This window comes from Lygodium microphyllum, chromosome 7 (genome assembly GCF_053477565.2).
Source record: "Lygodium microphyllum isolate KBCC chromosome 7, Lygodium_microphyllum_v1.1.10, whole genome shotgun sequence".
In the NCBI taxonomy this organism is placed as follows: domain Eukaryota; kingdom Viridiplantae; phylum Streptophyta; class Polypodiopsida; order Schizaeales; family Lygodiaceae; genus Lygodium; species Lygodium microphyllum.
In genome coordinates, this window is record NC_141141.1 from 27,737,309 (window position 1) to 27,755,724 (window position 18,416).

Consider the following 18,416-nt stretch of genomic DNA (forward strand, 5'->3'; position numbering starts at 1 on the left):
CCGTTTGAGAAGTGGGAGATCAACTTTGTGGGCCCTATTACTCCATCGGCCCACTGCACAGAAAATGTATATTATTGTAGCAATTGATTATTTTACTAAGTGCTCGGAAGCACACGCAACACGGAAAGACGATGCAAAGGAAACCACTAGTTTTCTATTGAAGCAAATCGTATGTCGATTTGGTCCGCCAAAAGAAATAGTATCGGACCGTGGAACCCATTTTTTGAATAAGGTGATTAAAAGCGTGACTGAAGTATGGAAAATCAAGCATAATAAGATGACCCCTTATAATCCGCAAGCAAACGGACAAGTTAAAAGTACCAATAAGTAGCTTGTGGGTATCCTATCCAAGATAGTCTTCGAAAAGAAACGGGACTAGGATACCAAATTATATGTGGTAGTATGGGCGTATAATACGACGTTCAAATGAGCTACTGGTCACACCCCATTCAAGCTAGTATATGGAGAGGAGTGTGGGCCTACCTCTAGAGATTGAGTTGCCGATGATAAGAATTGCAATCAATCATTCTTTGGGTGATGGGTATGCCCTCTTAGAGTGCTTTACATCTCTAGCACACCTCGATGATATTAAATTGCAGAGTTGGCTACATCAGGAGGTGACCAAGCGTCGGATGAAGTAGCTCCATGACCTAAAAGCAAAGAAATATACTTTTAAGAAAGGAAAGCAAGTGTTTTACTATGATGCGTGTAGAGAATTATTTCCAAGAAAGCTGGAGCCCAAATGGGATGGTCCTTATTGGATTGTCAGGATTGGGAAGAACAAATCCACAGCATTATTGGCAGATCTTGAGGGTGTGGAGTTTAAGAATAAGATTAATCTTAATAAGATTAAACCTTATTATTTCTGACTACACTAATGACATACGTGCCGTACAGGTCTATGCACGATTGATCAGACATCTACAATGAAACAGTGATAGAGGTTGATGGGTCGATTGATTCCTTATTTTGAGCACCCATATCTAGAGTAGTGATATCATCAGGAAAAGCTTATCTGGTGGAATAAAGGCTATAAAGTGACTGAGCAAGACGACGGGACATTCGTTTGGGAGATTAAGGTCTTGTGTCATCACTGTTTGCATATTTTGACAAGCGTCCCTATAGTCTTGAATGATAAAGGTGGGATGAAGCCGTCATTTCATCCACTAAATATGTTGAATTTTGACTATCATAATTACGAATAGGGGAGTTCTAGATAGCTGGATGTGTAAACCCATTGTGGATGTACACATTATACTTTGATGGGGCATCCAAGGGCCCTAATAAAAAAGGGAGTGTTGGAATAGTTATCTGAGATCCTTGATGTAGAGTTACAATGAAATTAGCTGCTTATCTTGGGGTAGGATTCACTAACAACATGGCGGAGTATAAAGCCTTGATTATGGGACTGCAAATTGCCAAGAAAGGTGGTATTCGGCAGTTGTTAGTAAAAGGGGATTCCTAGTTGATCTTAAATCAACTCAATGGGACATATACAGTCCGGAATCCCATCCTTTGTATGTATTATCGAATTGCTATAACCCTACTTGATGAATTTGAGAGCATCTCTCTTCAGCTGATTCCACGATATTGGAATCAGTTTGTGGATTCACTAGCCAAATTTGCTTATGAAGAGGACCTCTTCTTCAACTGTGGTACTAGTTCGGATGTTGCTCTTGATAATGAGACAGGACCTGGTTGCTTGTGGGGAATGTTATTAGACCATGCGTTATATGGCAAGCGATGGTTGATATGGGTAATGCGAAACCCATCTACCACTATTATCTTGGACCCATAGATTGATTTGACAACATGTTATATGTATGCCTCTTGCTATGTATGCAGGAGGTATGGGTCACAACTTGATGCATTTAGTTTAGGGCTGAGAGACTTATTTTTCCCCTTAGACTAGAGCGTATTTTCATATATCTTCCTTCTTCCAAGGAGGGATCTATATGAGCTGGTTTGATTGATTTCTTTAGGCTAAGAGGGCCAGTCGTTTTAAGGGTTTAATGTTTGATTTCTTTAGGCCAAGAGGGTCAGTTAGTTTGTAGCACAAATGTGCTATTCCTTTAGGCCAAGAGGGCCGTATGTCTATTTGGTGCAGGTATGTTTAATGGGTTTTTGTTTTAGTGATTGCATCATACAGGTTGATGAAGTCGCTAGAGGGAGCCTTTGCACATAGGCTAATTTTGAAACATAACTGTTTGTGCACGATGAGACATCCACCACTATGGCATTAATCATACATGTGGTATCAACTCCTAGAAATGCATAGTAATTGTTTGAATTATACTTGACCTACGCTTGAGAGGGTGAGGTTCCCCTTGCAGTAGGTTAGTCGTTCGTTTCTTAGGGAAAATTATTGGTAAGAAACATGGTATCTCCTGGATCTCGCTAACAAAGAGAGGAGTCTTGTGGGAATGTGTTTATATGTAAAAGGAGCGCATCTAGGGGCCAATCCCCAAGATGTAGGAGAGATGCAATGGGGCCACAGCAATCAGCTGGTGGGGTGCCTCCTTCGTGTGTGATACACGGCGCTTATTGCTAATATGTGTGGGATACCCCCTTTGGGGGGTTTTGGGAAAGGTACTATTGGACTTTTATCCTGCTACAAATGCAATATTAGAAGTATCTAGTGTGCATTTAGTTATTACAAACTCTCCTGGAATGCAAGGCCGGTGGTGGTGGAGGTGTCTATTGCATGCATGAGGTCCGGCTAGTGCTATAGCCAGTGCCAGCCCATTCTTGGTCCCATCATGTTGTCAGAGGGGTTTTAGTTGAAAGGTCATATACACTGGAGATTAGAGAGAGAAGAAAGTAGAGAATAGGAGATAGAAGAGAAGAAAAAGAATAGACAAGAGGTACATAAGATAAAGAAGAGCTCAATGAATCAAAGCACTATATATTGATAGAACCTGAGAAGATACACAAAATCCTTATCTTAGACTACTCGAAAGAAATCTCCAAGTATTAGATCTCCTAGAGCTTCCTGGTAGACCAAACCTGTGTACCGAACATTAGCTTATTCTCTATTACTCAGATCACAAATCTAATGGTTCCATTGGCTCCAAAAGGGGGGAAAAATCGTCGGACACATGCTCAAAATTCTCCTAGATTGCTCTTTCTTTTTCTTCCCACTTTGGAGTGTTTTTTGCTGCTTGTCAATTGCAATAATGTGCCACACGAATTTGAAACCCCCTTCTTTTTGCATGAAATCTCCTGAAATTGGCTAAAATACCATTTGCTTTTTGTATTAGGATATTCATAAGAAATAATATCCAAAATATAAAAAATAGACTAAACTTGTCCAAAAATCTTGTGTTTTGGATCTATCCATACTATGGACACTAACACTAATGACTAATATGACATTGACTCTCTAGATTATTAAGAAAGTTGGATGATGATGCACTCGAGGGTTTTTCACACTGTGTCCATATAGCAGCACAACATCCACCCCCTCTGAACCTGCACATCCTTTGATATATGCCAAAGTCCTAGTTGTCACCAGATTCCTAGTCCTCCTCATACTCTGCAACCATATCCTTTGCTTCTTCATCTTCCATATCTTCCTGTCTAGCCCTTGTATCATGGCCATTATTTTCTTCCAATTTTGGAAACTCATAGTCAGTAGATTCTCTTGTCTTGAATAATTTGATTATTTTCCCTACCATCGAAAGTTTTACGGAGCTCATTTAATGCATAAGTAGCATTATCAAACACTTGTTTTACCACGTAAGGTCCAAACCATCATTTGGAGACTTTATGCATGGCCTTATGCTAGTTGTCTAAACTGTTATCATAAACCAATACCCAATCTCCATCTTGTATGGTTCTTGGCCTCAATTTATGTATTTTTTCAAACTGTTTCTTGTTTTTTAATCTTCGTTGTCTTTAATTTTGCAACTACTACCTCTATGTCTTTTGACTTTCTTTCGAACTGTCTAATATATAAGGCCAACAACTCCTCTCGATTCAACTCCTCTTCCCAAGGTAGCGTACTCCATGTGACTATCATCAGTTCTATTAGCATGATATGTTTTTTACCATACATCAATTTAGCATGCATATATCTTGTAACAACACTATGAGTTGTTCTATTAGCCCACAAAGCATAAGAAGCGAGTAATCGTGGCCCAGGGAAGTTACTATGTATATATTGTCTATATCATGTGCGCTCAAGGCCTATTTATAAATATCCTTATCTATGAATTTTTCTTGAATAAAACATAACCCTTTTCTATTCAATCTGTAAATATTCCCTTTGTATTCCACCCTTCTTTATGTAAAAAATATATAAAAATGGTATTTTAAAAATGCCTTATTTTGAACCCACGTGACACACACATATATTCATGAGAAACTTACTTGAGAATCATGGCCACTCTTTTACCTTCTCTCCACATGCTTTTGGCCAATGCCTTCGCAATAAGTGGATGATCTCTTTCACTTTTGCCATTTCCTTTAGAGTTATAAGCTAAAGTTAAAGCAAGCTTTACCCCCCTAGGCGTGCAAAGAAATCATGGGCTTTATCTGCATCTAGTTCACCCTTATCTGTTGTAATGTTTCCCACATAGCCATATTGATAAAAGATCTCTTCTAAGAGAAAAGTACACACTGCATTTGTTGTCTTGGTATGTAGAGTTCTCCCTTCCACTTGATTAGTCAAGTCTTCACGGACAAGTATGATGTATCTTATTTTCCAAAGATGCATCGTGACTAAATCCACCACCCACTTAAAATAAAGAGACAAGGGAAATGTGGGTTGCAATCTATCCCGATGTCTCACAAATGAATACCTTTGATATATCATCATACATGTTTCCAAAAAGTGAGCACAGTACCCTAAACACCTCTATGACTAGCCCATAAGCTTTCATAAAATTCTTGCATGACATTTTGTGGGAGCTTTTGCTCAACTGCCAAGACCCACGGACCGCTTATTGTTCAAGCGTCCCAAGCCGAGCACTAATGGCTACCTCTCACATAACCGACGCGCCATCCATATCTACGGGTGTAGTGAGCTTACCTCCATGCCGTTCGAGTTACCTCCTCTCCCGTGCACTCCGGTAGCTCCACGATCCAAGTGCAAGCTTTAAGCAAGCTCCATCCTCAAGCTCCACGCTCCAAGCTCCATTGCCGCGAGCAAGATAAGAGAAGAGAAGAGAAGAGAAGAAGAGAGGAGAAGATGGAGAGCTTCTCCTCCTCGGTCCCTCACCCTCACACACTCACTCTCTCACACTCTCACACTCCCTCTCTCAAGCACAAGCTCAAGCAAGCAAGAAGAAGAAGATGAAGAAGAAGAGGAGAGCTACTTTTGGCCACACACAAGAATGAGCTTCTCATTCACTTTTCAACTTTATATACATAACCCTAAATCTCTTTTGGGCGGTCATCCCCTTTTCCCCTTTTTTACATGGCCGGCCGTAGCTTAGGCCATTTTTCCCATTGTCCTTCTATCTTCTTAGATTCCTTTGTCAAGATTGTGGGAGAGAAGGAAGGAGTCTCACTTGTAGCTTTCTTGCTTGCACAATGGGGGAATACACACAGAGGTGGAGGCTGAAAACAGTTTTCCTCTTCTTAGTTGTGTAAGCCAAAAGAGCTCTCATACAAAGAAATAGAAGAACCCTATATATGGGTCTCAAACCAAACTCAACTAACTAAGGTGGCATACTAACTGAGCCACGAACTAGAGTAGATAAGGATAGCTATCATGTAGCTATTATTCATGGGCGGTGTACCAACCGCATCTGCAACTAACACATCGGTGACATAAATGCACAACGGTCACCCTGGTGTATCACGAGTGGAGCTCGATATCTCAACACTCCCCCTCGAGCTCAATCCCAATTCCTGCACACCAACTAGGTCTCTGAACTTACGCAGCTTCTCTGCGCCCAATGCCTTCGTGAATATGTCAGCTACCTGATCCTCTGTGCTGACATAAACTAGATCAATAAGACCTAGTAAAACCCTCTCTCGCACATAGTGATAATGCACCTCAATGTGTTTTGTTCTAGCATGATAGACTGGATTATTTGCCAAGTGTATACTACTCATGTTGTCACAATAAATGACAACTGGCCCATCTGTAGACTGATGCATATCATAAAGTAGCTTATGCAACCAAGCTACCTCACATGCAGCCATTGCTGCGCCCCTGTACTCAGCCTTTGTGCTGGATAAGGCAACTGTAGTCTGTTTCTTGCTGCTCCAAGTGACTGCAGCACTCCCAAAAGAGAACACATATCCACTGGTAGATCGTCTATCAGAAATGCTACCAGCCCAATCAGCATCAGTGTATCCATGCAACTGTATCTGAACCCCAGTCTCATAAAATAGTCCATACTGCAATGTGGACTTCACATACCTGAGTATGCGTCTAGCCGCATCCAAATGCAGTTTCCTTGGAGCCTGCATAAACTGACTTACCAATCCAACAGCATAGCTCAAATCTGGCCTGGTAATAGTCATATAAATCAAGCTTCCTACTATGCGTCTATACATAGTAGGGTCTTCCAGAAGCTCACCTGCATCTGTGCTCAGCTTCACATTCTGCTCCAAAGGAACTGAAATAGACTTACAGCCTGTCATCCCATATTTGGACAGCATGTCCAATCCATACTGCCTCTGCAAGAGCTGTATCCCACTTGGTGATCTAATCACCTCAATGACCAAGAAATAATGCAGCTCTCCCAAATCCTTCATCTCAAACTTCTGCTTCAATAGCATTTTCACATGAAGGATATCTTCATCACTGTCACCTGTCATAATCAAATCATCAACATAAATGACAAGTAGCATAATACCTTTCTCTGTTTTTCTCACATAAAGTGAGAAATCTGCCTTGGAAATCTGAAAGCCAATAGTGACAAGATACTGCCCTATCTTGTCAGACCATGCTCTAGGTGCTTGCTTCAAGCCATACAAGGCTTTCTTCAACCTGCAAACAAACTCAGGATGAACAACATGCACATATCCTGGTGGCTGCTCCATATAGACCTCTTCTTGCAAATCACCATGCAGGAAGACATTCTTTACATCCATCTGATGTAAAGACCATCCCTTTGATGCAGCCATAGCAATGACTGCTCTAACGGTTGCCATCCTTGCAACCGGACTGAATGTTTCTTCATAGTCAATGCCATATGTTTGTGCATACCCCTTGACTACTAGTCTTGCCTTGTATCTGTTCACAGAACCATCAGCATTGTGCTTCACCTTATAAACCCACTTACAGCCAATTGCATTCTTACCTTTAGGCAAAGGTACCAATTCCCATGTAGCATTTGCTTCCAAGGCATCCATTTCTTCATCCATGGCTTTCTCCCATTTTTCTTTTTCCATGGATTGCTCAAAAGAAGTGGGTTCTGGTTCCTGTATCACCTTGACCATATATGCATAGTGAATGGCTGTAAATCCATCATATTTCAGCCTATCCACAGGATACCTAACTCTGGTAGACCTGCGCAAAGTGGGTTCACTCCCAGGTGCTCTCAAAACATCCCTGGTCTTCCTTACTCCAGGTGTAATAATAGAAGGAATACCCAACTCATCATCAATGCTCTAGTCTGAGCCACTGGATTCACCATCCACATAAGAGTGACCTGCATTCACATCAAACATGGGCTGATCAACCTTCTCTTTTCCTTTTCGTGATACCTGCATACCACTATCTGCATTACTTTGAGAAGATTCTCCTGATCTCAATCTGCCTGTCCATGGCGAAGAATGTGAACCACTGCTAGAGGACACTCCAGGTCCACTAATATTTTGTGACTGCTGCTGTGAATTCTGTGCAGCATTACCATTTTGTGCATCTATATCATCAATCACATTTACTGGTTTATACCAGCTACTCATCTCATCAAAAACAACATCTCTGCTCACTGTAAACTTACGAGTAGAAGGGTTATAGCATCTATACCCTTTTTGCTGCAGAGAGTAACCAATAAATATGCACTTCTCAGCTTTTGGATCCAACTTGGATCTCAACTCATCTGGCACATGTACATAGGCAATGCAACCAAAAATTTTCAAATGAGAAATATCTGGTTTCCTACCAGTATACCTCTCCTCTGGAGTCATTCCATGTATTGCTGCAGTGGGAGTCCTGTTCATTATGTAGACTGCTGTAGCAACTACTTCAGCCCAATAAAAATCTGGCAAGTCTTTTTCATTGAGCATGGCACGAGATACCTCTCCAATATGCCTGTTTTTCCTTTCTGCAATTCCATTTTGTTGTGGGGTATGACTGCATGAATTTTGCTGCTTTATGCCATGCTCCTGCAGGAACCTTGCAAACTCATTTGAGAGGTACTCTCCCCCTCCATCTGACCTTAGGCATTTTATCTGCAGGCCTGTTTCTTTTTCAACCATAGCTTTAAGAGTTTTGAAATGCCCAAAAACTTCACTTTTCTTTTTCATAAAATACACCCAAACTTTTATGCTATAGTCATCAATAAAAGTGACAAAATAATGACAGGCTCCAAGAGATGCAGCTTTAGTAGTCCACACATCAGAGTGGATTAATTCCAATGGCTTCTCACTCTCTTGAACATATCTAGGAAATGGTTTCCTTGCCTGTTTTCCAAACTGACAGGCTTCACATACCTTATGCATTTCTGCAACCTTGAATTTGGGCAATCCTGCAACAATATTTTGGGCCTGCATTGATTTAAGTCGCTGTACATTAACATGACCAATGCGTTTATGCCAGATATCAATATCTGCAACTACACCGGTCCCATGTGCAAACATTGCTACACTCAATTCGACATGTCTGCATCCAATGTAAACATTCTGCCCTTCTTCTTTCCTTTTGCTATCAAGCAACCTTTATTTTTCATATCCTCAACAAAGCATCCATGAGGATTAAATGTGACCTGCAAGCCCTGTTCAACCATTTGACCAACAGAAACCAGATTCTTGGTGATATTCGGGACATGAAATACATCGGACAGGTATTTCTTTTTCCCATCCTGCATAGACAAATGAATTTTTCCAATCTGCACAATCGGATGTGCAGTATCATCACCAGTCTCCACAAATCCTGGTTTTTCCATTTTCCTTGCATCCTCCATCCATTCTGCATGACCTGTCATGTGGTTTGATGCACCTGAGTCAACATACCACACATCGTTGCTTTCTTCTGCACTTGTCACAGAATTGTTCATGTGCTGCACCATAAACAAATGCTCATTTCTGTCATCACCCTGTCTACTCGAAGATGCATAATTCCCTTGTTGCAGTTTTCCATTCATGATGTCATTCTGCTTTTTATAGCAGTCTTTAGCCATATGACCCATTTTACCACAGTAGTAGCATTCAACATTACTGTTTGCATTTTGGCCTCTTTGCTATCCACCACGACCTCTTTGGCTCCCCCTGCCTCTAGAGTTACCACGTCCTCCTCCATAGGACTGGTTTTCTTGAGTTTGCTGCATATTCTGATTTCTACCACGGCCTCCAAATCGGCCTCCTCTACCTCTGCCTCTACCTCTTCTAGCATTTGAGTAGAAGACAGCTTCTTTTGAAGTTCCTCCTGAAGAAGATGCACCACCATTTCTTTGCTCCTCAGAAATTAGAAGAGCAATCAACTCCTCAAAATCAGGAAATCTTTCACGAACTGAAATGGATGTCCAAAACTGTGCATAATCCTTTCCTAGACCATTCAAGGTCACAGAAACTAAATCATCATCTTCCACTGGCGACCCAATGGAAGCAAGTGCATCTGCAATCTTCTTCACCTTCATGTGGTAGTCATTGATGCTCATATTTTCTCTTTGCACATTGTGCAACTCTTGCTTGAGCTGCATTTTCCTGGCTTGCGTATTTGTACTATACATCTTTGACAGAGTATCCCATGCCTCCTTTGGCGTACTTGCATCCTGAATATGCACAATCATAGAGTCTGAAATGCTGATAGACAGCCAGTACATAACTTTCTTGGCTCTCTCATGCCATGCTTTAAATGCCTGCATTTGCTGTTGATTGGGAACATCAGAAAGAACTGGTTCTTCTTCATTTCCTGCAACAAATTCCCAATATCCTTTTCCCATAAGGAAATTCGTCATTCTAAACTTCCATGCTTGGAAGTTGTTCTTGTCAAGCTTTTCAGTGACAATCTGTGAGAGAGAATCAGACGCCATTACAGAACACTGCAAAAAATTCTCACTGCAAACAGCACAGCTTCAGCCTCACAAAGGCAAATCTGCAAAACTGACGAAAGTGGTATTTGACCACACAGTCACTTCCTAGTGACGATTTTGCATAAATAGGAACCAAGGATGATTCTAAAACTCCCAATGTCTCTGCACACAAGCATACGATGCAATTTCTACAGTAACTTTTCACCGACCTGTAGAACAGTGGTCGCACAGCATAAAACTGGGCCTTTTCCTGAGTGCGTGCAGAAAACTTCCGCCTCCAAAACAGGCCCCGAAATGGCCTCAAATCAAAAAAACAAGGTCGCCAAGGGCTAAAGCCCTTTCCCGCAGCATATACTGCCCTCTTGCTTCACCGCGAAGGGCGTCTCAACCTGAGACAATGCACTCTTGCAATTTCCGGCTGTGCTACCTGCAGAGATCTGCTCCCAAAACAGAAAATGAAAGTAACACTGCTCCTCTTACCAGAACACCGCGAGCTTGGCTTGCTTTCTTGAGCTCCTTACCACGAACAAGGCTCTGATACCATGTCAAGATTGTGGGAGAGAAGGAAGGAGTCTCACTTGTAGCTTTCTTGCTTGCACAATGGGGGAATACACATAGATGTGGAGGCTAAAAACAGTTTTCCTCTTCTTAGTTGTGTAAGCCAAAAGAACTCTCATACAAAGAAATAGAAGAACCTTATATATGGGTCTCAAACCAAACTCAACTAACTAAGGTGGCATACTAACTGAGCCACGAACTAGAGTAGATAAGGATAGCTATCATGTAGCTATTATTCATGGGCGGTGTACCAACCGCATCTGCAACTAACACGTCGGTGACATAAATGCACAACGGTCACCCTGGCGTATCACGAGTGGAGCTCGATATCTCAACATCCTTTCCACCGCCAGTCTACATTTACAAATTGCATGGGTGAGAGCCCGACGCTCCTTGAATTAAACCATGATGCGCTTGCGCTCTTTTACAAAAGTTTTGACTTGCGCTTTTCCTTGTCGCCTTTCTCCCTTATTTAGGACTCTTCTCTTTGTGCGTCTTTGTCTTCCATTTCTCTTTTCCTTGGCCTTTGTCTTTGTCTTCTGCTTTAGCTTTTCTAGATTTTCCACCTTCGTTCGTTTGAGGGTTAACATTACCCCCTCCTAGACGAGTGCCAATCCCATGGCACTCACCGTTGTAGGTAGCAGGCTGTAGCATGCATCGAAGACGTGGGTGACAAGGACGCCTGTGGTTTCCATGGAGGAGTGTTGGTGGTGGTGTGGCAGAAGGTCTTAGGGGCCTGTTGATGGCCAAGGTGGCTGGTGGAAGGTTGTTGGAGTTGGTGGTAGGGCTATTCTGTGTTGGGGATTGCATTGATGGCCAGCACAAGTGTTGGTTTGTTGGGGATTTTGCACATGACGATTCTTTGCGGGCTTGTCGGATAGTAAGAGATAAGCATTCAGAGTTGGGTGTTGATTAAGAACGAAAGACACTTCCGTTGGAGTCTTCAATACCTGCAATTGAAAACCTCTCATGTGGTTCCTCCCTAACGGTAGTGCTAGTCTTCTCTATTGTGCACAAGACATAGTGCAATTAGTTTGGGAGACAGGTCGAACTCTAAGCGAGCTGAGAGTATTGTCCTGCACTTGAGGACCCAAACTGTGTATATACTTCGGTGCAGGTATTATGTGAGTGCTTGTGCATACTTAGATATTACTTAGTTAGAAGACTGTCGGCCTGGTTCCTTGTATAGCAATGGGTCAGTGAAGCAAGGGGCTAAGTTGATGGAAAATTTTGTCGATGAAGACGGGGAGTACACTTGAAGATTGCTTGAGACATCATTATGGTCTTGTCAAGGCCATGTAGCATAATTGAACTCCTTGATGTCTTAGCTTTTGGTAGCTAGTGGCTACTTGTAGTGCTTGAAAAGTATGGTGTACTTTTCCATTGTCTTTCATGCCTTGTTTACCGCTGTTGATTGTAATTGCATTGAGATGGAGTGCAAAAGAATTGTGCAAGTGGTTTAGGGTGACAGGTCTAACCATAGGCGAGGCGAGCTCCCTAGGTATGTCCTGCCCTTAATGTGCCCCGAACAATTGTGGGGGATGTGCAAAGGGATAGGGGATTAGGGATGGAGCCAGCCGACCAAGGTCACTGGACGTACCTAATTTGAGGACCCCTAGGTGTGGTGCTGTGATCGTGTGTGCTCTTTTTTTTTCTTTCTTTCTTTCTTTCTTTTTTCTTTTTCTCCTTTTCTTTTCTTTTTTTTTTGGTGGAAAAAATGAATACAATCAATGCCATACATTGAGGCTGTTAGCCTTTCATTTGGATTGAGAAATGTTGGGATTCAAAGGCTATGAAGAATTGATATTATAGAGATGATTGTGTCACCAGCCTTGATGCTAGAGGAACTGTTGTTGAGATGAAGAGATACACTTGAGATTTTGCAAACTTCTTCGTAACATGTGAGACAATGAACAATTGAGGTAGAACTTGGAGTGAGCTGCGCATGGACAAGGGCAAAGCATCTTGCGAATTGAATCCTAGATGATGAAGAGGCATTCGCCCTTGTTGAGAGTGTGGCTCGTGCCCGAACATAGAGTTTGGCCAAGAAGGAGGAGGTAATCGATGATTATGCTTTGGCCATGCTCGGTTGCAATATGTGTTTTTTCTGCAGAGGTGTCCTTGGGTTCTCATCCAGTGGCGTTTCTGTCATGGCTTTTGTTTCTTGGTATTCCTGTCACTTCCTCCATAATGGTTCTTTGTGGGATTGGTGGTCTTGTGGTGACTTGGATATTAAACGCTTCTAGACATTGACCTGTGTCATTCTGCATCAACTTATCACTTCATGAGAGTACATGCTCACTTGCATTAAGTACATCAGACCAATGCAATCATGTTAAGACATAATTTTTCAGAATGCTATGATGCCTATCCCATTACTTGTTAAGGTTGCATACATTAATGGTAGGTGAAGGAAGTGTGTACAAGTGGGGATCCTGCCCCTTTACTCATCAAAAACAAAAAGTTATGGCATGATGACTTGCCAAGCTACTTGTACAGCATAGGGGCTTAGTTGATAGGTACTAGGCGGGATGAGTCTGGTTGGCTAGGCGACCAGGGCGGTGCTGGTGCGGGGCTCCCGTGAGGTTGGGCAGGAAACATGTCGGCTAGGACATGAATGGTGTAGTCCCGAGCCACGACCGTTTCCAAAATGTCTTTAAACAGTTCATTAAAGTCTTCCCTGTCCCAGGCCGCCTTTTCTCTTCGTGGGCACCTGGTGCCCGAGCGTACATTGGGGGTTTATGCCACTGGTGTTGCCACATTGTGTGCGCCTCCTTGAGCGTCCGCTCCCCTGGCCCGCGGATTCTTCGGCCTTCGTCCGAGGCGGTGTCTCTTAGGGCCGCGTTTCTTGGCGTACCTTTTAAGAGTGGGCACGTAGCGCACCGGCGGAGGGGCGCGTGCTGCATGTTCCTGTCGGCTATGAAGAGCGTCCTTGCAAGCTAGGTACCCTTGGTTCTCCATGTTTTCCTCACGGGGGGCCTGTAAGATACGAATCAAGGATTAGGATTTGTCACATGATAAGACCATTCATATATAAGGGATTATAGTGCAGGTTATCAAGCGCATAGGACGAGAAGGGGAGGGGTGGGGCATGCAATGCTTGTTGTAGAGGGATGGCCCCTGTGATGTATATTTAGCCTCCTGCCATTAGCAGATCTTGGTTCACGCCGAGTTACATCAGCTGGCAGTCATGGATTTAGGCAGGGCTCCTCCTCGGAAGGATAGACCGGAAAGGAAAGAAGGTGTATAGAAAGGGACTACACCCAGTCTACACCATCAAAGTTGTTGGTCAAGGCTTCCTATGGCGGTAATGTGGGTTGCATGCCCTTCACTTGGAGGTGGGGATGGTCACACGGCTTTTAAATGTGTGATGAGAGGAGGACTTGAGAAGCTTAGCCTGTCAGACCCAACTCTTCTCCCTACGCTTGACTATCAATGCTTGTGTGTGTTGACATTGTTTATACACGGTGACACAAAAATCAATGTTTATTTATATACATATTTATGAATCCATGTCACTTCACAAGGATAAGAACCAAGTGTAGAACTCGGGGTTGTACCGGAGCGTGGCACACGCATCCAGCACTCGTGGCAGCTTACTTAGTACGGATAGATATTTTGCCACATCGAGCAGCATGGAACCTTGTCCGAGTCTACTGGCAACGTGTAACTCCTCCTCAGTGAGAACCTTATCAATCAAAGGGTTCTCTAGGCTAGTTCCAGCTAAGTCCGTACCCCAAATGTCAGTCAGCACTCGAAGGGAAGTTGGTGCCACATAGGTTGGGTCTCTTTGAGACCGCCATTTGGCCAATCTCTCCTCAGAGACTGTCATGATCTGAGCCCCTAGTTTGGCCATTACAAGGCGGCATTCGCACCAACGCTGCTCAAACTAGGGGTAATACGCACTCCTCACCGTAAACTAACTTGAATGGGGTGTGGTTAGTAGCTCGCTTAAAGGTCATATTATATGCCCACATAGCCACATATAGCTTGTTATCCCAATCTCATTTCTTTTCTAATACTATTGTTGTATATTAGTACTACTCCAAGCAGGGATGTGTATAAGCTATATTGATTTTGAATTTAGGCCAAGAGATCCAATTGTTTTGGATGCACAATGTTATATTTCATTAGGCCAAGAGGGCCATGTATCTGTTTGGTGTGGGTGTGGTTAATGGTTTTCTATTTTAATATTGTACCAAACAGGTCTCATAGAAAGCTAGGAGGGTGTAACATCGCACGCGAGCTATTCCTCGGTGATACGTTCTTAGTATCCCATCGAGAGATGTCCTAGGAAGCACCATCTGGGATTTTGATAAAACCCTCATAGTTTTCTAACTAGGCTCGCTTGAGTCTACCCCGCAATGGAAGTTTAGGTCGCTCCCATGAGGATTGACCTGAGTTTTTTTAATCAAATCTATTACTAGTGGCTAATTAATATTAGTAGATTCTAAAGTGACGTGAGTCAGTCTATCTGGTTTCCAATGATCTATCAAGTGTGATTTTTATTCCTTCTTAGGAAAGCTCTCGATCTACCAAGACTACCCAGCCATAGGTCTGGATCCGTCGGGGGTCCATCCTTTTGCTTCCCTTGAGAGAATAGGTTTAGTTATTTAATTATCTACCACTTAAGGTTCAACATATAAAATCATCTTCCTTGAATTATCTCCCAATGTAAATTTGTTACACGCCTTTAATTTACAACACAAAAATAGAGTAAAGTAATCCCTTCTTAATAGTTCCTTTTAAAAACATGACTTTTATAATGTCTTCTGTTTGAAGTATTATTCTCTCCAAGTTGTGTTCCCCAACTAGTATTGAAATCCCCAAAATACAATCTAGAAACCAAAGGGTAGTTGGAAATTCATAAGAGCCTAAGGAGTTTATAACCAGAGCCCCTTGGTATCCTCACCTTCTCTTGTCGACTAGAGTTCCCTCTATGACAAGACATAATATGCTAAAATTCAGGGTTACTAGATTATTATTTCACCACATAAAATAATAAGGTTTATGTCAAATTTCTACAAAAAAATAAATGTTAGCCTTTGCATCAAACGATACAAGACCTACTTGTTAGATTATGCACGAACAACATCCGTATAAGAATTAATCATGTAGAATATTAGCTCTATATTTTACACTTACACAAACTGATAGATCATCTAGAAAGCATACTAGTACACGCATAAACAATTAATCACTATGATTTGTAGTTAGATTATTTGAGATTCTAAATCATGGAATCATGATGCAAATAGTTGCAAGAGGTTCTTGCACATATGACTTTATGCGCACTTGAGATTAGTAAAATAAATAGATATGATTATTGTCAATGTGACAAGGTTAAGTGTCACTTAAAAGGTGAAACTCTATTTAAAGGATCTATATGTCATCTCGTTAAGTTATTGGAAAATTATATTTTTTAAAGAAATTTCACTTATGTCGGGTAAGATAGCCCAAACAAGAATATCATGCCTTGCTTAACATGTGAGAGATGTACTCAACACTTCTTTATGGGGAGGAGAATGCTCATTAGAACATAAGGTTACATTAGGATAAGGTCTACCTTGGCTATGGAAGTTGTGAATTGCATGATGGTGTGATTGTCGCTGCATCATTTGATATACATTTGAAAGGGCTATTTGTGTTTGTTAGAATCTAGATCTCTGATTGAAAATATTAACAATCAGGATAAAAGGAAGGATCGCGCTAGGCTACCACCAAGTTAGTTCTGAGACTCTACTCTAAGGGGATCATGGTTATCACATCGTGAGGCTTAGATTGGCTCCGTTAGCAAAAGGTCTGTTAGTAGGGATAGTCTTAGGCAGTAGGAAATGTGGGTACCAAGGAGGGATTTGGTTGTAAATCTTGCATTGTTCCTAGAAACTAATAAGCCCCTTTGTGACCCAGGATGGGATCATGAAACCCTAAATACTAGCTACAAGGGTGGAATCTTGGTGGAAAGAATTGTCAAGATTGTGGGAGAGAAGGAAGGAGTCTCACTTGTAGCTTTCTCACTTACACAATGGGGGAATACACACAAAGGTGGAGGCTGAAAACAGTTTTTCTCTTCTTAGTTGTGTAAGCCAAAAAGAACACTCGTACAAAGAAATAGAAGAACCCTATATATAGGTCTCAAACCAAACTCAACTAACTAAGGTGGCATACTAACTGAGCCACGAACTAGAGTAGATAAGGATAGCTGTCATCTAGCTATTATTCATGGGCGGTGTACCAACCGCATCTGTAGCTAACAAGTCGGTGACATAAATGCACAACGATCACCTTGGCATATCACGAGTGGAGCTCAATATCTCAACAAGAATACCCTCGTGGAATTTTGTGTATCTTCTACAGGGTCGAAAAGATGGAAGTTATAATAAGCTTCCAATATAATAAAGAAGTTTGTTTTATTCGAGGATTGTTTGAATTGTATGAATGTCTATGAGATAAATTACATGAAGGAATATGTGATTTAATGAACTAATTAAGGAAGCTTGTTGTATATGTTCCAATAAATGTATTGTAGGTAATTAAAAAACTAAAGATGATTCCATCATCAAAGGAAAGCAGGTGGGTGTGTAACCCCCGACGGGTCCGCCGTCCAACGGTAGGGTGGTCCCAGTTAGCTGGGAGCTTTTCTAAATCGGCAATAGAAATAGGAAGACGATAGATTGACCAACTAGTCGTTAGGTAGAACTGACTTGCATTGTTTTAGGGACCGGAATGGGATTTTTCCTTATGGGCAGGAGGGTTGATGTATCGTACTCCCCTCCATCTCCCATTCTCTTTGAACCAAGTGCAATGGCAAGTCCGATTCAAATTGAGTAATCTTGTAGAAGTGGGAACTCAAAATTACTAGTGCTAGCTGGTTGTTAGGAGACTCAACTAATTTTAGGAACCCAAAAATTCAGGTCAATCCTAGTGGGTTTGTGACCGGAACACTTTTGTTGCGATGTAGACTCAGTGGGGTCTAAGTGACAAACCCCATGATGTTCCAAGGGAGTGCTGGGTGGCATCATTTGGAAAACCTATTGATGGAATACATAAAGGTGCATCTTGGAACTAGCCTGGCAGACACCTATAGCTGTAAATAGCCTTTGGATGGCTAGGGTGAGGGTTTTTCCCTACTCTCCAGTTCATTCACACCTAGCTACCCTTATCCACCCTTGCATAAATATAGGGTTCACATGCCTATCTCTCAACACCCCCTCAATGCCAAAGTGGCATTGGACTACAAGACATGTTAATGCCCCCCTCCTCAAACAAAATGGGATGCCTTTATAAATCAGGCTACAAGAGTGCTTATAAGTAGAGGATTTTATAGTTTTAGAAAAGTCAAGCATTAGATGTTTAGGAGACAAAGTTGGCCTCAAATTCTTTTGGTACTTCAGGGATAGTAGGACATTTATTGGTAATATGCATTGTCTTCTTACATTTGTTGCAGTTCATTTTGTAAGGATATGTCCCTTTTTATTGCACAAGGAGCATTTGGTAGAGAGAGTATGAACCAATAGTTGCTCATGGCCTATTGAACTAGATCCCTGACTTATTTTCTCCTTATCTAAACAAGATTGGATGGTTCTTTCCAAGGTTGGATTTGGGATTTTGTAAGAGGAGTTACAAGAGTTGGGAATATCTTCTTTACAGCTTTCAAGAGAGTTGTGATGGCATCTTCATCTTGAATTGGAGCTTGAACAGAGG